At 37.3% G+C, this 21,612-nt stretch overlaps 1 protein-coding gene across 4 annotated transcripts in view; it reads right to left on the reverse strand.

Moving 5' to 3' along the window:
- The window catches only part of PRLR (prolactin receptor), a 154,680-nt gene that overhangs the window by 83,235 nt on the left and 49,833 nt on the right, over nt 1-21,612 (reverse strand). For 2 of the 4 annotated variants that reach the window (XM_077116953.1, XM_077116956.1), the window contains one exon: nt 12,633-12,696. The exons of the other annotated variants lie outside the window; for them this stretch is intronic. The gene's annotated coding sequence lies outside the window, so the exon portion shown is untranslated. The remainder of the gene's footprint in view (nt 1-12,632; nt 12,697-21,612) is intronic. 4 annotated transcript variants of the gene reach the window in all.

Below are 21,612 nucleotides of genomic sequence, written 5' to 3' on the forward strand. Positions count from 1 at the left end.
TTTGTATGTATTTTGAAGGGCATTTTACTTTTCTATGTTTCCACTAGATCACAAACGATCTTAAATTCAAGATTAGCTCCAAAAGCAAACCACAAAGCTGAAGTAACCCAAATTCATATAGAATCCATCCTTTCCTTTAATGAATCTTGTTGATTTTTAAGGTGTATTTTTCATCTGTGTTTTGAAGAAACAAATATAGGGATTTTTCCATCCAATATAAGCAGGAAAACAAAAGTAGCATGAAAATGAATTTCACTGAATTTCCATCTTATGAGACTCTAGGAGAATACTAAGCATGTGATTGCGTATACAATACTTCGAGGAGATTACTGTTGGGCACTGCTCCTTCAGAATATAATGTGTTTCTTGAATCAAAGATGGCCAGAGATGAAACGGATCTTAGAAATTAGCTGGTCCAGCCATTTAGCACCTATCGATCCAAGGTAGGTCACTCCCTTCCCAGACCTACCTTGGATCAATAGTGTGCCTGCTGGAGGGCTGGACTCAGATTCTACTTCTCCACATGCCCAGTCCCTGACTCTACTGAGCAGTCTGCTTTATACTGGTTCCATTTTCACAGCTTGTAATTGAAATAATTATATATTTTTAGGAATCATTGCCATGGGATGGAAGGAAGGTGCATCAGTATATGCAAATGGACACTTGGAGTAAACATGTCTACATTTTCTGCCTCTGAGTCCCATTGGCTCATATTTCCCTCATCCTAGCTCTTGTGTGCAAGCCTTCTTCAAAGCTTGACATAAAGATATGGAATTTCCTTAGCTTGAACACAGGGACTTAATGTATTCAGATGAACCCACTTTCTGAGGAGGAAGTCAGAAGTGAGATAATGATGAAATAAACTGCACATTTAGGCCTTATAAAAAAGGAGCTTATATTAGGGTATGTGCTGAAGGATTAAAAGCTTTGCCTCCTTTTAGCTTTATTCGATGTTGGCAATATCAGAGTGGAGTTTACAATGAAAAACATCAGAGACAATGCTATAAGGGTAGGTACTGAACTAAATGAAACCCATGTGTTTCTGAAATCTTATATGTAAGTTGAATCATAGGTTCCTATTAAAATATCAAGGCTTATTTTATATTCATTTCCCATGGTCTTCAAGTACCTAGGTTTCAAAAATTTTGACTTTTTACATTTCAAGTTTCTCTGAACCAGGCATTCCTGAGAAGTTTGTTCATTCATTCTGCATCAAATATTTATTGATTGTTTACTATATAGAATCATGGTCCTAGAGTCATGTGACACATGGATAGAATTGGTCACTGCTCAGATGCAACCTAAGTAAATGAAGACACACTGTGTGACCATTTGGCAAGAGGCTTCAGCAATTTATAAGCTGACTGAGAGCTCTGCTTGCTGAAGCTGAGGTTTGAGATGAAGCTAGATATACTTGAAGCCACCTTACATTGGTGCCTGTTACAGGTCATTTTTGCCTTGAAATAGTTCTTTATAATAACTATTAATTACTGCCCAAGTCTCCCTGGCCACTTATTTTAGTGGGTTTACTAAATATGTGATTATTACTCAAAGACTATTTAAATCATGGAATGGAAACATGTATAACCAGTTAACAATATGCAGGGCTTGCAGTCTAGTGGGGGAGGGGCACAGACAAAAAATAAACTTCCTGTAGGGTGCAGGGATACCCAATGATGCCAGGAAATATTTACTAATGGGTGTCAGAGAAGGATTCTCTGAGGGAAAGCCATGGAAGCTGATACATAAGTAATGGAGAACATTCAGATGTTTGAGAGTCAAAGAAAGGGCATTCTAGCCAGAGGGAACAGCAAGTGCAAAAAGCTCTGAAGCAGGAAAGAGCTTAGATTGCTTGAGGCTCTCAAGAAATCGACATGGCTGGGAGTATAAGTGAGAAGTCTGTTTTAAGATTGCCGAGGCAGGGACGGACTGAATCTATCATAGTCTAAAAGTTTGGATTTTACTTGAACTACATAGAAAAGCCAGAAAGGTTTTAATTAGTGTTATGCTTTTTAAAACGATCACTTTGCAACTGTGTGCAAGATGGAATGCAGAGAGAGCATGACAGAATCCTGGAAGCATGGACCCAAGTTACTGTAAGAGACTACTAGAGGATTTAGTCCAGTTCAGAGATGATGATGTCATGATTAGGGTGTGAGGCATAGATTGGGGAAGGAGAGGTTGAATTTGAGATATATTTTAGAGATAAGAGATTATAAAGCTTGTTAATGGTGTGGACATGGAGAGTGAGAAAGAAAATAGGCAAGCATGATTTCTAAATTTCTGGGTTGAATACCTAGATTGAGTGTGATCCATTTACTAGGGAAAAGGAAAACAAGAGTCCACTTTTTATATTAGCATTCAAAATCCTAGTTGATGGGCAACCTATAAAGCCTCCATAATATCCACATTTGCCAACTCAGTACTTCCTTAAGCAGTTCTACACAAGGTGAGGACTTAGAAGTCAAGGAGACTTCAGTCATATTCTTATTTTGTTTTTGTATGTTGTAGGCAAGGGCCACATTTCATTCTTTTTCCATGTGAGTATCCCATTATTGCAGCACCATTTGTTGAATTTTTGTTTGTTTGATTTTTCATTTGTTTTTAGTGGTTTCTTTGTTTGGGAAGTGCATGGGCTGGGAATCGAACCCGGGTCTCCAACATGGCAGGCTAGAATTCTACTGCTGAACTACCTTTGCACCTCCAGTCACAGTCTTTTAATGGGACAAAAAAAAAAAAAAACCTACTCTGGGATAACTTTCCCCATGAATTCTTTTCTTCCTTCAACCACCACTTTGTCTTACGCCCAAATCATTGCAGGAACCAAAATTAACAAGAACTCAAAAGGAGTAAAAATACTAACAATGCATCTCTATACCTAACATAGCAGCAGGCTACAGACTCTCTCCAGTTAGCTAACATCAACCTTTAACTAGTAAGCAAATCACTCTTTAGAAGGTCTTCTGCATTTACTAATCGGTAAGGAGATAGCAAATTACTCCATTCAAGAATTTGCAGTGGCCTGGAAATAATAACTTCTTTCACACCAAAGTGTAAAATTCTCAACATTAATTAGATCTACATATTTAAAGCGAGCTGTGTGTCATAAAGGAGTTTCTGTTGGCTTTGCTACCCCACTTCCCATGGGATCCACTCCTTAGGTGATCACAGGTAATGTCTGGTTAATTCATTGGCCCTTGGAACTTAGTATGATTTCACCTCAGTTAAGGTGGTAAGATCTCACCTTGGTACCATCTTATGGTAAAATTTTTATGGTGAAATATGTGAAGAGCAAATGCTGAAAGAATAATATCCAGAGCATAATCTTGTTTGTCTTATCAACCTTCAGGAAAGTGGCTGGAAATGGCCAAGACAAATTAAGGTAATGCTGCCCATGACTAACTGCAGCAGAACTGAATCGTCCTGGTGGACACGGAAACACATTCAGGAAGAGAAGAAACTTGGAACTTGCTAATGGTCAGTTAGCAAGGACAACTTCTCCAATCTGACCATTTATTTGCTGGTCATGGCTTCCATCCACACATTCCTTGAAATACAAGTACATGTAGGTCCATGGTTAGAAATGATACCACTTAGTCTTCATGTGTTGCAAATAATAATCCAGAGCTCTGACTCTGAGGTGTGAGATGGAATGACATATGCTCTGAGACACTTTAAGATGGGGCTCTTCCACAACCAGTCTGCTTTTTCTTTCTTTTTCTTTTTGCCTTAGAATAGTTCTTCAAAATGAATTGAATTATTGTCCAAGGTTTCATGTACACTTACCATTGTGGGAAATTCTATATCATTTGCAGGTGCTATAGTCTCAAGTCTGTTCAATATTGGGATAAGTTTCTGCCCACAATCAGCCCTCCTGATTGGTATGGCCTATATAATGTGACAAATGGATTCCTGAATAATGATGTCTACAAAATACACTTTTGGGAAAAATAATTCATGACAATAATTAGAATATTTTACTTTCTCATCTATCTAACCTTCATTTTCCCAACTTTCCTCTTATCCCACATGCAGTTTTAGATTTAATATTCCAGAGGTAACTAGTTGATCTAATCAACTTGGATGGCTGAGACTTTGAATTGAGTAGCCAAGATCCTGTGATATGTTGTTGCAAGTGTTTAGAGCATTAGAATTCAGAATTTTCCTTTCAAACATGAAAAGAAATATGAGAAAAAGTTCTGATACTTTTTATGTGTACAGGCATAGGAAATGGGGATAAACTTATTCTTAGATAAATATTTTCAGAGGCCTACAGTGAATACAAGTTGGGAGGCACAAATGGAATGTTATAATGTGAAACTGTTATAGTCACAGTGATAAGAGTAGCAACTTCTTCATCAGTTGATTGCCTTTGTTTCCCTGTAGATCATACTTTTTAAAGCAGTAATTTTGATATCTCAGCAACACCTGGCAGTCTGTGGCTAAGACTGGCTGCCATCACATGTAACTAAAAATCTATAAGAAATGATGGTTTATGTCTTTTGTGTATGCTAGAGTGTCTTGGAACGCCACACAACTTGAGATTCAAGATTGTCTCTATGATGATAAAATCAGGGTTATAAAATTCTTTTCCTAAGAAAACCAATGAAGAGTTTATACTTTTAGCCAAGATGGAGTAGCTTGTTTCATAATTAATGCTGCTAAAAATAACTACAAAAAGGTGATTTGTGATTCCCAGCACCTTCCTATGCCAGAAAAAATAGGGGGATTTGTATATAAACCACCTAACTCTTTAAAGGTAATGGAGTCAACCAAGGAGAGCCCAAATCATAGAGAGAAGGGAAATTTAGGTGATTCTCATATTGGCATATGCTCTCTTCTCTTTGAGGCATTTGCCAATTTTTGGAGCAGGGAATAGAAGTGGAATAAAATGTGCAGGGACTGAGGTCAGCCAATGGGTTAGGGGCTGCCAAGCCGACTGGCAAAAAGCTATGGATGAGGGAACCATGGGGATTTTAAGCCCATACAAAAGCAGAGAAAATACATAGCCAGAAGCTCTGACCTATGAGAAATACTATTACAAGTTCTATACCCAGAAAGAACATGATCACAGTTGCAAGCATGGTAATGCAGGAAGGAATAAAGAGGACCAGAAAGGGTAAAGATTTGGGTAAATCTACATAAATGCCAACTATTTAAAATAACAGCAATAATGACGTCTGATGGTTTTTAAACTATATGTGGGGCGGTGTGATGGTGGCTCAGCAGCAGAATTCTTGCCTGCCGTGCCAGAGATCTGGATTCGATTCTTGGTGCCTGCCCATGCAAAACAAAACAAAACAAAAAGTCCCCCCCAAATATAAACTACATGTAGAAGTAATAAATGTGGGACAGCCCTTTCAGCAGTTGTCAAGCCTGATTAGGCATAAAAGAATCCATACTGAAGAGATATCTTACAAATGCAAAGAATATGATAAAGCCTTTAACTAAAGCTCAAAGCTTACTCAACATCAGAGAATTCATCTGGGAGAAAAATCCCATTCATGTATTGACTGTGGAAAGATTTTTATCCAAAAGGTACAACTTAAGATTGAAAAAACTGGAGTATTCACACTGGAGAGAAATTTGACAAATGTAAAGACTGTAGCAAATCTTTGACACTTTCCTTAAATATTGCACATCAAGAATGCACACTGGAGAGAAATTTAACAAATGTAATGAATATGGAAAGACCTATATCCAATCTGGACCCTGTAGGGAACAAGAGAGAGTTCATAAGTAGGAAAAAACCTTGCAGGACCATTAACTGGGAAAGCATTTAATAGAAAATGAAATCTAAATAAACATCAGAGAACTTACACTAGAAAGCATTAACTCATTTCAGACATTAGTGCAATTTTCAGAATTTATGAGACAGAATGGTCCAAAGTCTAAACAATTAAGTAATGTGATTGTTAGCATGTTTCAAAGGAGCAAGGAAATGTATGCTTAGACTAATTATATGCAAAGTTTTTATTTTTAGCATTGGTAGTATTTGAGGTTTTTCAAAAGCAAATATTGCCATTGTTATAATTCAACTTTCAAATCACTTAACATGATGCCTCCTTCTCAGTCTTCACGTGACAGACAGAGGTTGATTTTTTGCTGCATCAAAACTGTGAAAGACCTGTCCCCATTATGTGCGCATCATTCATTCCCACTTTCTTTTAGAAGATTAAGCAACCCCAGACTGTAAGATGCATGAATAATATTTAAGTGAAGATATTCTTTGTCGTTGACAAATAAAAGTGATGGAAGTCACATGAGAAAGGTGTTCAGGAAATCATTCTTCCATGTTAGAGGTAAGAGACCTAAGAACACTGTAATTTTAGCAAAGAATTGCCTTACAATTTGATCATTAAGGAAAAAGAGGGCCAATCCTTTAAGGTCCTGGTGCTTCTTTATAGTAGCAATAGTTAGAAGTTGTGGATAATAGCTGATGTGGTAGAAATAAATAAATCTTCATAGATATCAAGAAAAAGAATAGCTAACTCCTTTCTAAGAAGGCATCAACTTATTGAATATCCAAGTGTACTAAATAGCCTCAATATTGAACACTGGGAAAAGCACAACTCTCATATATATCATTTTCTCAGAAGAAAAAGAATACATCTTGGTGAGGGGACATATGGTTTATTTTCAAAATGATTTACTTGGACTATATGTTAGATTCATATGTTTTGATAAGTAATTTTAATATGTTAACATGTGTAATGAATGAAATATGATCCTGCCTAACACTGACATATCCCACTTTATCAAGGTTGTAGGAATATAATGTGAAGCAAAACAAAAAAGGGGGTGAGGGGTTGTAAATGGCATTAGAGTAGTCAGGCTTGCTTGTATTGTTCAGGAGGGATAAATGCACTAATTCAAAAAAGTCAGTATTATGTCTAGGATGCATGCTATACAATCCTTGGGTAACCACTAAAAGAATTATAGCAAAGACCTAATTAATACACTACTAAAGAGGATAAAGAGAATACTTTGAAAAATTGTCATTGGGGCAGTGCAGCGGTGGCTCAGTGGCAGTATTCTCACCTGCCATGCCGGAGACCCGGGTTCGATTCCCAGTGGCTGCCCATGCAGAAGGAAAAAAAAAATTGTCATTGATCTTTTTTTTTTTTAAAGAGCAAGGGATAAAAAAAGGAACACAGAATAGATGGTAAAAAAGAAAACAAATATTAAGATATAATTCAGTAAGTATATTCATTGAAAGTGGCCTAAATTCTCCAATTATGATATAGCAGGAACCCAAAAAGGTTGGAAATAAAGGGATTGAGAAAAGATTCACCAATAAAACAATAACCAAAAGAAAGCTTGCGTAGCTATATTTACTATCAGATAAACTAGAATTTAATGTAGGAAGTATTATTAGACATGTAGAACAACATTCTGTAATTTTCAGCAGGGAAATAAAAATCTGTATTTATCTAATTACAACAACATTTCATAATTTTTAGTAGGGAAATAAAAATCTGTGTTTATCTAATTACATAGCTCCAGAATATACAAAGAAAACTGCCGGATTAAGAGGTAAAATAGAGAATTCACAATCATAGTGCAGATGTTAACACAGCATTCTTGTATGTGATTAAACATGCATATAAAAATTACTAAGGTTATAAATGATCTGAATGACATGATTAACAAACAACGGATATTTATAGAACACTCCAGCCAACTTCAGCAGAATGCTCTTGAAAACACTCTTTTCAAATGCATGTGAACTATTTGCTAAAGTAGATTTATGCTGGGTCATGAAACAAATCACAGCCAATTTCAAAGGGTTGAAAGCATATGGAATATACTTTTGGACCACAGTGGAATTAAATTAGAATCGATGATCAGAGAAATAAAGAGAAAACCCCCAATATACTTTTAGTGAACTCGTGGGTCTAAGAAGAAATTAAAACTATTTTGAACTGAATAATAATGAAAATATGCCATTTCAAGCAGAGCAATGAAAAGGCTCAGCAGTGGTTGTCCCTTGTGGAACAAATAAATGGTAAAATTAAGTCACTTGGGAGTGCTGAAGAGTTTTTTTTTTTTTAATTTATGGTGTGGCTTCTTCATGGATTGCATATACCACAGTGTTGATAAAACAATACTACAAGTTCCAGTTTTGCATTTTCCTTTATTTACTTGATATGTAATATTGATACAGGACTTCATGAGAAGCAAGTGAGCCTGTCCTCTATTCAAATCATGATTAGGCTACCAATGAACCAAGACCCAACATCTCAAATCCTCAAAGACAGTATTTTCATGAAGCTCTGGATGATGACTGAGGTAAAGCAAATTCTCTCCCCCAAGTGCTTAACTGAGAATCCCTCATATGAAGAAGACTAGCTGATTTCCTGCAATAGCATTTTAGCTAATTGGTTTCATATTAGTTTGATTAATGCTAAGTTTCATATAGTCTTTTCTTCCAGCAGGAGCAACAAGAAATAATTTAATGACTAGGCAATGGGCATGGCTGCTGGTCAACCATAGATTCATGTATGTTGAAGTCCTTATTTAGCTTTATTATTCAGCTTCATTGCTCTTAGTCCAGATATAAGTGGAAGTGTCTTATTTGATTAGATACGCAAGGTCTTTCTCATTCATTGTGACTAAAATACATTTCATGCTTATAAGTATCTTGGTGTAGTAGTTGTGCCAATATGGGATATCACTGATTTCTGTATACCTGTTTTGGCACCTGAGAAAGAAATGCTATTTTTCCATACTTTATGAGGATTTTCTAGTGATGCAAATTAATACTGAAGACACGAATTCACAATAGTGTGAACTGGATCCCTACCAAGAGCTTAATCAGCAAAAATTCATGCTGCACATTGTTCTATGGCTCCAACAGTTCACAGTACGGCTTAATCATACAATCTTAGCAGTCTTTACAGTTACTACAATAACTTGAGCATTGATCCATGTGAGAAGATATGGAATATCTCCAATCACATTTACCAACCTTAGAATTGGCTCTCACCTTGTTTCTTACTCTAGACTTTCTGAAATATATGTTTCTCGGATATCACTTAATATTTACTGAATAATAAAAATTGTCAGGTGATATGGAATGTTCTGGCATCTCCCGGACTTCATGCTCGTGGATTTGGAATGCCAGGGTCTCTCAAGGTAGACTTTTTGCTCCCATAGTCTCCATTTGGTGTTCCAAAATGTCAGCAGCCTGTGGAATGGCTCCAAATTCCATGTGTAGCATGAGTTTCCTGAGCACTGTTTTGGCACATGGCTCAGTCTCTATGATGGGGAGAGTATTCCTCTGAGAAACTTCCACTTAAATTCCTATAGCATGATATTATAGAATTTCACTGAGTGAAACAGTTTCAAGAGAGTTTATAAAAATGTAGATTTTGGCTCATTCAAGAGGTTCCATTGAGAACACCTAATTGTGATTCCATGATCCATCATTTAAGAAAGCACCCACATTGAATGGTAGGATAGTGCTATGTGTTGCAATATAAGCAGTGGTGTGTTCACTGTGGAATTTGATTGCAAAATCTGAATCCGAGGAAGATAATTGATCATGCTGGGAATAATATACTTCAAGCATCATTATAAGTCGATCTCATATCTAAGCGAAGAGGCCTCCATAAGACTTAGACTTAGGTGGGTGGTACTTTAGGAGAAGGAGCCAGTTTTTCCCAGGATTCTTTTCTTTGGTAGCATCATTTTGCTTGCTTCAAAATAGAAATGTAATCCCCTTTGCCTATAAATGCCAGAAACAGATGAACTGACCTCAAAATTCTAAGTACAGGATTGGCGTAAGAGTCAGGACCAGAGCCTAATTCATTCAGTCAACTCATTAGGTAAATATACATATGTGTCAGTCACTATAACAGACACTAGGAATAATGTATTGAAAAAAATGGACAGTCCCTACCCCATGAAGCTTTATAATTTAGTCTCCAAGAAGAATTATCTACAAATACTGGGAGTGAATTTTGTATCCTCTTTTCCAGCTTGCATTTTGTTTGTTTGTGCATTCATTGCTTATTTCTGTTTTTATACAGGATCTCATTTCTACTTTCAAAATATGGTGATTGACGGAACTAATTGATGATGAGGATGGAAAATTCCTATCCTCATTACCGCAGCAGAAAACTCTAGGATCTCAAACACACAAAAAAAGCCACAACAGGGAGTCAGAGTTAACAAATACTAATGATAGCCACCCTGGCTTACACAACAACTTGAAATCCACAGTATCTGCACCAATTTATTACAGAGAAATTTACAAAACCTTTTATGTCTATAGAGGACTTTTGTTTTTTTTTAGCCCAACCCTTTTAACACATTGGATAGCCAGCCATTGGGTAGAGAAGTGCTATTCATTATCTTGAGTCCTGAAATCTTATGAGGCTCTGATCTGTAAGGGAGACATGCCCCACCCAAGGTGTGAGCTAATTGTACCTAGAAGAGTTACCTTGGTTTTTCTCTCCAGAGGTGAGAAATATCGCCTAAGTAATTTCTGTGCAAACAGGGGCAATATTCATATTGTTTAGCAACAGGTATGGCTTGGGCACTGAACATTCAGAACAGAAGCAGTCTGTAATGCTAGTTAGAGGGATGGGGTAAGGATGATAGAGGGAGAAGTGTCCAGAAAAGCGTAAAGGCAGCTATGGCAGCAGTGGGAGAAACTCGGAGGGCTTAGGGCGGTGCATAATTTATCAACCAGAATAGGAAATATTTCAACAAATGCAAGGACTGTGGTACAGCCATGATGCCATATCCCTGCTGAATATTGGCTTGGGATGTAGGACATGGAAGATGCAGGTCTAGGGACTTGCTTTTAAGTTCAGTCCCTAAAAATGTTTTTCTTAGGGACTTCCACAGTCTCTAGATAAACTCTTGTTTCACTCTAGGAGATAACATTATAGAACCTTCACTTTAAAAAAAAGTAAAGAATTATTTTTGTGATGCAAATAATCTCACATAAGTGTGCATTTTGGAACACCAGGGCTGTAATAAATATTCAATAGGTTATTTTGAAAACAAACGGTCTTTTGGTTTTTATTCCCAAGCACAGAAATCAGGCTGTTTAACATGAGGGACTGGTGCAGCTTTGAGAAATGAGCTACGGAAGTATATCAACCAACAAGGAGGTATTAACACTAGCTATGGGGGACTGCTCTTGATCTCAGAGGTGTCTTAAATACACAAGATTCAGGGAATGTTCAGTCCAGACCACAGAGTCTGTGGTCAGGAGAGGACTGAGCTTGGAAACCTGCTATGCTGAGTGTCTCCCCTTGACCCCTCCCTCTCTCCTCCACTCCATCTTCATGGTGCGCTGAACTTCTTGGACCATCTACGGGCTCCCTTGCCTTCTGGCTTCTGGGGAAAATATGGCCCACAGGGAGCCCTGGCAGGAGATTGGAGGGAGAAAAGTAGTGAGGTCAGGGTATTTATCCCCCCCGTCCCCACCCCCCATCCCCGTTGTCCTGCTCTGAAGTCACATGGGGATGGCTGTGTCTCTCCACTGAAGGCCACTGTTTCAAGGCCACCTCAAGGTGGTCCTTTGCACACAACTCTCCCTTCTGGGGTTGTGGTAACTGCTTCAAACCCCTCCCCTTCAGCTGTACAGTCATCCTGGGATCCAGTTGGTAGCCCTGGTACTAAATTCGCCCGTAATTTTGACTCTTCTACCCACATCTTTGTAAAGAGTCCCATTACCAAGGCCATCGTAGACAGTCCTGTTTCCACTGGGGAAATTGTCCTGTGGAGCCATGTCTGTCCTCCCCCCGGTACAGCCTAAGGTCCCTCTCCTTGGACCAGATCCTGCTACCTTTGACACAAAGGGGAGATCTGGTGTCCGCTTTCATGGCCATCTGTTTGTTCACTTCTATGGTGATAGAGGTACTTGATTTGTTCTAAGGAATGTGTTAATATTTTCACTTAAGGAAAAATGAATTCTGGTTCAGGAATCATTCTGGGAAAAATGTAACAAATTCATTTTGGCTTTTTAGTCATGTGGATAAGAAGACGGTTTCTGATACTTATAGTTTTGGGTTTAGAAAAAATTGGTTTGTTTTTTTGTTCATTGTTGTTGTTTTTGAGATGGTCTCCAGAAAGATTAGCTTTGAGAAAATCGTCTGGTCATTATAATTTCTCAAAGTTTTATTCTCCAGGGACATACTCATAGATGTTGGCTGATAAAATTCAGTAACTCCCAGGGTGGGTTCATTTTTATGAGCCTCTTACAATAAAAAAACAAAACAAAACAAAACTTCATGATCTTAAGGAATAAAACCGTGATGGTAAAATGGTAGGCAGAGAAAATTGAGTTATTTGGGGACAAGGTTCAGTCATCACCTGCTTTTTTCTATTCCATAGTCCTGACTTTGTTCCCCAGGGAGTGAGTCATTCTGGCACAAGCAGGTTTGCTGGGCCCCACACAGCTTGGTTCTAAGTGATTTGGCAGAATCATTTAGGAGCTCAAGGGGCAGGACTGTCCTGAACTGTGGCACTTTATTAAAGGGAAAAATTAGGAAATAAAACACAAAGCCTTATCCTCCTCAAAAACCTCTGGCAAGAGTGCCCTTCTAGTTCAGGTGTTAAGTTCTTCCCAACTTATCTTTTATTTTGGCAACTGAAACTTGTATGCCTCCTACCTTCTTCAAAAAGAGAAGTCGCATCCAATTGAAAGACATGCAAACTGATACTTCAGTAAACAAACTGTGAAATAAATGTGAAAGAAAGAAATTATTATTAATATGCATTCCTTTTAAGGGCAATTAGTGTTGTTTATTTCCTAGGCTGCCTATTTGCTGATAGCTTCTCCAAATTGCAATTTTTTCATGGCTTTTCTCATAACCAAGGACCAATTTCACTACTTTCTAACCTGCTTCAAAAAACTAAATTTAACCTTTTATCCACCTTCCTTTTAACTTTTTTTTAATTTTTAAAATTTGGTTAAAATCTGTATGCCATAAAATGTACTCTTTTATAGAACACAATTCAGTGGGCTGTAGAGCATTTACAGGGTTGTGCATCCATCACCACTATTAATTTTACAACATCTTCGTCATCCCCCTAATGTACCCATTAGCAATCACTAGCCATTCTCTCTTTTCTCCCATCTCCCCTGCCTCTGGAAACTACTAATATACTTTCTGTCTCTGTAGACTTGCCTATCCTGGACCGTCATATAAATGGAATAATATATATGTGGCTGTTTGCATCTAGCTTCTTTCACTTCTGCCTAACGTTTCAAGGTTCATCCACATTGCAGCATGAATCAGTACTTAATTCATTTTTATTGGTAAAAAAAAACCCTTGTATGAGCACACTACATTTTTAAAAATTCATTCATCAGTGGAGGGACCTTTTCTTTTTTATACCTTTGGCTATTATGAAAATTCATGTACAAATTTTTGCATGCATATTTTTTTTTTTTTTTTAGTCTCTTGGGTGGAGTTATTGGGCCATACAGTTCTTTCTTTAAAAGAATATTTATTTGTTATTGCTATAAATTATATATCTACATACTATGCAATCATTCAAAGTATACAATCAGTGGTTCACAATATCATCGTATAGCTGTGCATTTATTACCACAATCGACTTTATTTTTTATTTTTTGTGAGGAGTAACATATATACAAAAAAGCAGTAAATTTCAAAGCACATCACAGCAATTAGTTGTAGAACAGATTTCAGAGTTTGATATGGGTTATAATTTCACAACTGTAGGTTTTTACTTCTAGCTGCTCTAAGATACTGGAGATTAAAAGAAATATCAATATAATGATTCAGGAATCATACTCATTTGTTAAATCCTACCTTTTCTCTATAACTCCACCATCATCTTTGATCTTTCTCCCACTCTGTAGGGGTATTTGGGTTGTGCCCATTCTAACTTTTCAGTTGGAAGTGGTTGTTGATATTATCGATTAGGGGGAATGGAATTAGTTAATGTTCTGGAGAGGCTGGCCCCTCTGCATTTCAGGACTTACCTGGTTCAGGGACCCATCTGGAGGTTAGAGGTTTTTGGAAAGTTACCCTAGTGCATTGATTTTTGTAGAATATTATATAATGCCCTAGTTATTCTTTAAGATTAGCAGGATTGGTTTTGGTTGGGGCAAGTTATGATAAGTACCAGTGTCTAACTGAAGCTTGCATAAGAGTGACCTCTAAAGTAGCCTCTCTACTCTAATAGAACTCTCCCAGCCACTGATACTTTATCAGTTACACTTCTTTTCCCTGTTTTGGTCAGGATGGCATTGTTTATCCCATGGTGCCAGGTCCAAGCTCATCCCTGAGAGTCATCTACCATGCTTCCAGGGAGACTTTCACCCTTGGATGTCATGTCCCACATAGGGGGTAGGGCAATGATTTCACTTACAGAGTTGGGCTTAAAGAGAGTGAGGCCACATCTGAGCCACAAAAGAGGTCCTGCAGAAGTACTCTTAGGCATACCTGTAGGTAAACTAAGCTTCTCTGCTACATACATAAGCTTCAGAAGAGCAAGCTTCAAGATCAAGGGCTTGGCCTTTTGATTTGGGTGTCCCTAATGTATGACACAGTATCAGTGGTTTCCCTGGTGGTAAAGTTTAAAAGTTCCATATTTTTTCTCCAATTCCTCAAGGGACTTTGCCAATACTTTTTGATTATCTGCTTAATATAGTATGGGATATATCCAGGCATTACTTTAAGCTATATAAGACCCTCATTCTTATTCTGGACTCCCTGTATTTGGATTGTTCAAATGATCTATCCAGTCAGGTTGAGTTAGATTATGTGTGTTCTAGTTTACAAGCTGCCGGAATGTGATATACCAGAAACAGAAGAGCTTTTAAAAAGGGACATTTATTAAGAGGCATGTTTACAGTTCTAAGGCCATGAAAATGTCCAAATTAAAGCAAGGCTATAGAAATAGCCAATCTAAGGAATCCAGGGAGTGACACCTTGGTGTAAGAAGGCTGATGATGTTCAGGGTTTCTCTCTCAACTGGAAAAGCACATGGAGAACATAGCAACATCTACTAGCTTTCTCTCCAGGCTTTTTGTTTCATGAAACAAAAAACACCCCGGGGGTGTTTTCTTTCTTCATCTCAAAAGGTCTCTGGCTGCAGGGGCTCTGTGTTCTCATGGATCTCGCTGCTCTCTCCAAAATATTTTGTCTTTTAAAGAATTCCAGTGAAGTAATCAATCCCACCTGGAATGGGAGTCACAACTCTATGGAAGCCATATGTTCAAAAGTTTCCACCCACAGTTGGGTGGGTCACATCTCCGTGGGAACAATCAGAAAGATCCCAGCCAGCAATATTGAATGAGGATTAAAGGACATGACTTTTCTGGGGCCCTCTACAGATTCAAACTGGGACAATGTGTTACAGAAAATTTAGGTTCTGGACAAAACAAACCTTTCTTCCTTTGGTTTTAAAGAATAGATTAGGTTCTAAAATACAGACAACGTCTTCCCTACCCCTGTATTATGAGTTACCTTAATCCCAACCAGATCTACTTCATTCTTATCTCTAAATAACAGGTTATACATATATAAAACAGTCTCCCAAAATCCAGAAATAACAATAACCACTCTGGACTAAATGTAACTGCTATAAGAGTTTATAATCTAGGCTCCTGTTTTCTTATAAGTATTTTCTAAATGAGACCATATAATATTTACTCTTTTGTTTCTGGTTTATTTAGCCTCACCAAATGCCCCACACATTCATTTACAATGTTGCATGCCTCACAGCTTCATTCCTTTTTGTGTATGTGTAGGCACCATTGTTTGCCAATCTAGTTCTTCATCAGTGCATCCTTCGGCCACCTCCATTAATTGGGCATCATGTATAATGTCCAAAGTCAGCAGTCCACCAACACTCTCAGTTTTAGATAATTTCATTGTTCCTAAAAGATAACCAGTAGACACACCCTCACCAAATGGAAAATCTAAACTCCCCCTTAACTTTTGTCCCTCCCCCCATTATTTACCCCTATTATTGCTGTTGTACTGTTGATGTTTTCCTGTTAAACTTAGCCCATAGCATGCAACAGCAGTTTCCCCCAATACCCCAAACTTATACACTCTTGGTACAAGATTCATACCTTTGCAGTAATTCATACAAGAACTTATTTATATCTGTAGTGTTAATCAGTGAGACACATGGGTCTGTACAACCCCTTTCAATCATGTTCACCTTCAGTATGATAATATTACTTTAGACCCACTAGTGAACTGCCTTCAGTTTTATCTGTTCCTTTACATTGGAGCTCAATATCATTTGCTAATCATTCACTCATCTCTAGCTTCCCTGTCTCTAGTTCCCCTATATTCTGTATTGTAAGTCTCTGATTTTACCCATGGCATAAAAGTGGAATCATACAGTATCTGCCTGTGTCTGGCTGCATAAGTTTCCCAATTTCTTCAAATCCTCTCCACCATTCATAGCTTCCTGTTGGCTTAGTAGCAACCATTCTTACAGGTGTGAGGTGATATCTCATTGTAGTCTTGATCTGCATTTCCCTTACAGTAATGAGAATGAGTATCTCTTCATGTGCTTTTGAGCCATCTATATTTGCTCTTCAGAAAAATGCTTATTCATATCCTTAGCCCATTTTATAACTGAGTTGTTTGTTTTTTGTTGTTGAGTTTATGATTTCTTTATATATACAAGATACCAAACCTTTATCTGATGTGTGATTTCCAAATATTTCCTCCCGTTGAGTTGGCTGCCTCTTCACCTTCTTGACAAAGTCTTTTGAGGCACAAAAGCATTTGATTTTGAGGAGTTCCCATTCATCTATTTATTCTTTTGTTGTTTGTGCTTTGGATACAAGGTTTAAGAAGCTACCTCCTATTACTAGGTTGTGAAGATACTTCCTTACACATTCTTCAAGGAGATTTATGGTACTGGTTCTTATATTTAGCTGTTTGATCCTCTTTGAGTTAATTTTCCTATAGAGTGTAAGATGAAGGTCCTCTTTTATTCTTTTGGCTGTTTATATCCAGTTCTCCCATGCCCAATTATTGAAAGCTCAGTGGATTTGGGGGCCTTGCTGAAGATAAGTTGACCATAGATTTGGTGGTCTATTTCTGCACCCTCAGTTCAATTCCATTGGTTAATACTTCTATGTTTGTGCCAGTACCATGCTGTTTTGACCACTGTGGCTTTACAACAAGTTTAAAAAAACAGGAAATGTTAATCCTCCCATTTTGTTTTTCTTTTTTAGGATACTTTTAGCTATTCGGGGTCTCTTTCCCTTCCAGATGAATTTGGGTAACAAGCTTTTCCTAGTCTTCAAAGTAGGTTGTTGGAAATTTGGTTGGTACTGCATTGTACTTGTAGATGAATTTGGGTAGAATTGACATCTTAATGATATTTAACCTTCCTACCCATGAGCAGGGAATGTCTTTCCATCTATTTAGATCTTTTTTGATTTCTTTTATCAACATTATGTCATTTTCTGTGTACAAATCCTTTACATCCCTAGTTAAGATCATTCCTAAATATTTGATTCTTTTAGTTGCAATTTTGAATGGAATTTTTTCCTTAATTGATCCTCAGCTCATTGCTTGTGTATAGAAACATACTTATTTTTGAACATTAATTTTATATCCCACCACCTTGCTGCATTTATTTATTAGCTCAAGTAACATTGTTGTAGATTTCTCAGGATTTTCCAAGTATAGTATCATGTCATCTGCAAATAATAAATTTTTACTTCTTCCTTTCAATTTGGATGTCTTTTATTTCTTTGTTCTGCCTGATTGCTCTAGCTAGAACTTCTAGCACGATGTTGAATAATAGTGGTGACAGAGGGTATGGGTTTGCCATATATACCCTTTATCATATTGAGGAACTTACCTTTAATTACTATCTTTTGAAGTTTTTTTTTATCAGAAAAGGATGCTGAATTTTGTTAAATTCTTTTTCAGCATCAATCGAGATGTTCATGTGATTTTTCCCTTTTGATTTGTTAAGTTGCTGTATTACATTAATTGATTTCCTTCTATTGAACCATGCTTGTATTCCTTGTATAAACCCCACTTGGTCATGGTGTATAAGTCTTTTAATGTATTGTTGGATTTGATTTGCTAGTATTTTGTTGAGAATTTTTACATCTGTGTTCATTAGGGAGATTGGCCTGTAGTTTTCCTTTTTTATAGCATCTTTACCCGGTTTTGTACATGTTTCTTGTTCCTCAATTTTTTGGAAAAGTTTGAGCAGGATTGGTGTTAGTTCTTTTTCGAATGTTTGATAAAATTCACCTGTGAAGCCATCTGGCCCTGGGCTTCTTTGTAGGAAGATTTTTGATGACTGATTGAGTCTCTTTACTTGTGATTGCTTTGTTGAGATCTTCTATTTCTTCTTGAGTCAGTGTAGCTTGTTCATGTATTTCCAGAAATTTGTCCACTTCATTTAAATTGTCCAGTTCGTTGGCGTAGGGTTGTTTATAGTATCCTCTTATGATTTTTTTTAATATCTATGCAGGGTCTGTGGTAATGACCCCCCCCCCCCTTTCATTTCTCATTTTGTTTATTTGCATCCTCTCTCTTTTTTTCTTTGTCAACCTTGCTAGCGGTCCATTGATTTTATTGATTTACCAAAGAACCAACCTTTGATTTTATTGATTCTTTCTATTGTTCTTTTTTTCTCCCATTTATTTAACTCTGCTTTAATCTTTGTTATTTCTTTTCAGAGTTAGTTTGCTGTTCTTTCTCAAATTCTTCCTGGTGAACACTTAAGTCCTCGATTTTTGCTCTCTCTTCTTTTTTAATGTAGGTGCGGTAGTCAGATTCAGGTGTCAACTTGGCCAGGTGAAGGTGCCTAGTTTTATTGCTGTTCACATGAGCCAATGGCATGTGAATCTCAACTGTTGCTGATTATATCTGCAGTCGGCTAGGAGGTATGCCTGCTGCAATAAATGATGTTTGATTTAATTGGCTGGTGCTTAAATGAAAGAGCGCAACATAGCAAAGCCCAAGAAGCTCAGCATACCTCATCTCAGCACTCGCAGCTCAGCCCAAGCCTTTGGAGACAAAGAAAGGAATCACCCCGGGGAAAGCTGTTGGAACCCAGAGGCTTGGAGTGAAGGCCAGCAGAGATTGCCCCGTGTCTTCCCATGTAAGAAAGAACCTCGGTTGAAAGGTAGCTGCCTTAACTACCTATACGTTAACTAAATAAGTCCTCTTTTATTGAAAGCCAGTTTATCTCTGGTGTGTTGCATTCTGGCAGCTAGCAAACTAGAATAGTAGGCAATAAATTTCCCTTTCAGCACATTTCATAAGTTCTGATATGTTGTATTCTCATTTTCATTTGCCTCTAAATAGCTACTAATTTCTCTAGCAATTTCTTCTTTGATTCACTGGTTGTTTGAGTGTGTTATTTAATTTCCATATATTTGTGAAAGTTCTCATTCTTGGTTACTTATTGATTTCCAGCTTCATTCCATTGTGATTAGAGAGAGTGCTTTGAATAATGTCAATGTTTTTAAATTTATAAAGACCTTTTTTGTGTCCCAGCATATGACCTGCCCTGGAGAATGTTTCATGAGCACTAGAGAAGAATGTATATCCTGGTGTTTTGGGGTGTAATGACCTATATATGTCTCTTAGGTCTAATTCATGTATCAAATAGTTTAAGTTCTCTATTTCCTTGTTGATCCTCTGTCTGGTTGTTCTATCCGTCGAGGAGAGTGGCATACTGAAGTCTACCACTATTATTGCTGAAATGTCTGACACTCCCTTCAGTTTTGCCAATGTTTGTCTCTCGTACTTTGGAGCTCCTTGATTGGGAGTAAATATTTATGATTGTTATTTCTTCTTGTGAATTGTCCCTTTTTTAAAAAAAATATATAGTGTCCTTCTTTATCTCTTATGATGTCTTTAGATTTAAAGTTTATTTTGTCTGATAATAGTGTTGGTACTTCTGCTTTCTTTTGGTTACAGCTTACATGGAACATTTTTCTTTCATCCTTTCACTTTCAATCTATTTGTATCCTTGTGTCTAACATGAATCTCTTGTAAGCAGCATATAGCTGGATTATGTTTCTTAATCCATTCTGCCAATCTGTATCTTTTAATTGGTAAGCTTAGTTTGCTAAAATTCAAAGTTACTACTTTAAAGGCATTTCTTGAACCCATCATCTTATCCTTTGGATTTTATTTGTCAGATCTATATATTCTTTTCCCTCTTTCTCTTATATCCTTTAAGTTACCTTTACTGGTCTGTTTCAATTCTGTGCCCTCCTCCAGATCTCCCTCTCCTGTTTTTTTTTCAGCTGGCAGAACTTCCTTTAGTATTTCTTGTCAGGCCAGTCTCTTGTTGAAAAATTCTCTCAGCATTTGTTTCTCTGTGAAAATTTTAATCTCTCTCTCAGTTGTGAATGACAATTTGTCTGAGTACAGAATTCTTGGCTGGAAATCTTTCTCTTTCAGGATCTAAAATATATCATCCACTGCCCTTTTGCCTCCATAGTGCCAATTGAGTAGTCTGAACTCAGTCTTATGTGGTTTCCTATGTATGTAGTAGATTAGTTTTCTTTTGCAGCTTTCAGGATTTTCTGCTTCTCTTTAATGTTGGACAGACTGATTAGTATGTGTCTTAGAGAGGTCTATTTGGATTTATTCTATTTGGAGTTTGTTAGGTTTCCTTGATTTGCATATTTTTGTCCTTTATAAGGGTTAGGAAGTTTTCCTCCATTATATCTTCAACTAATCTTTCTAGCCCTTCACACCCCTCTTCTCTTTCTGGGACACCAATGATTCTTATATTTATGTGCTTTGTTTTGTCCATCGTTTCTTTGAGATCCAATCCAAATTTTTCCTTTTTTTTTTGCCATTTGCTCTTTTGTGTGTTGCAATCAGTTATCTTGTCCTCTAGTTCAATTATTCTTTTTTTTCTACCTCTTCAAATCTGCTGTTGTTTGCCTCTAGTATATTTTTAATTTGGTCTATAGCATCTTTAATCTCTATGGTATTGGCTATTTTTCTATTTATTCTTTTAAAGTCCTTTTTATGTTCCTTTATTGTATTCTTGATCTCCTTTATGTCATTAGCTATCCAATTGATTATATATAGTAGAGCTACATGAACATCTTTGATTAGTTGTTCCAAAGTGTGCTGGTTTGAAAGGATGCATATCCCCTAGAAAAACCATGTTTTAATCTAAATCCCATTTCATAAAGGCAGAGTAATCCCTATTCAATACTGTATGTTTGAATCTGTAATTAGATCATCTCCCTGAAGATGTAACCCAATCAAGAGTGGTCATTAAACTGGATTGGGGGAAACGTGTCTCCACCTATTTGAGTGGCTCTTGATTAGTTTCTGGAGTCCTATAAAAGAGGAAACATTTTGGAGAATGAAAGACATTCAGAGAGAGCAGAGCAGAACGACATAGCCATGAGAAGCAGAGTCCACCAGCCAGCAACCTTTGGAGATGAAGAAGGAAAAATGCATCCTGGGGAGCTTAATGAAACAGGAAGCCAGGAGAAGAAGCTAGCAGATGATACCATGTTTGCCATGTGCCCATCCAGATGAGAGAGGAACCCTGACTGTGTTTACCATATGCCTTTCCAGATGAGAGAGAAACTCTGTGTTCACCATGTGTCTTTCCAGATGAGAGAGAAACTCTGACTGT

Source organism: Tamandua tetradactyla, chromosome 9 (genome assembly GCF_023851605.1).
Source record: "Tamandua tetradactyla isolate mTamTet1 chromosome 9, mTamTet1.pri, whole genome shotgun sequence".
NCBI classification, from domain to species: domain Eukaryota; kingdom Metazoa; phylum Chordata; class Mammalia; order Pilosa; family Myrmecophagidae; genus Tamandua; species Tamandua tetradactyla.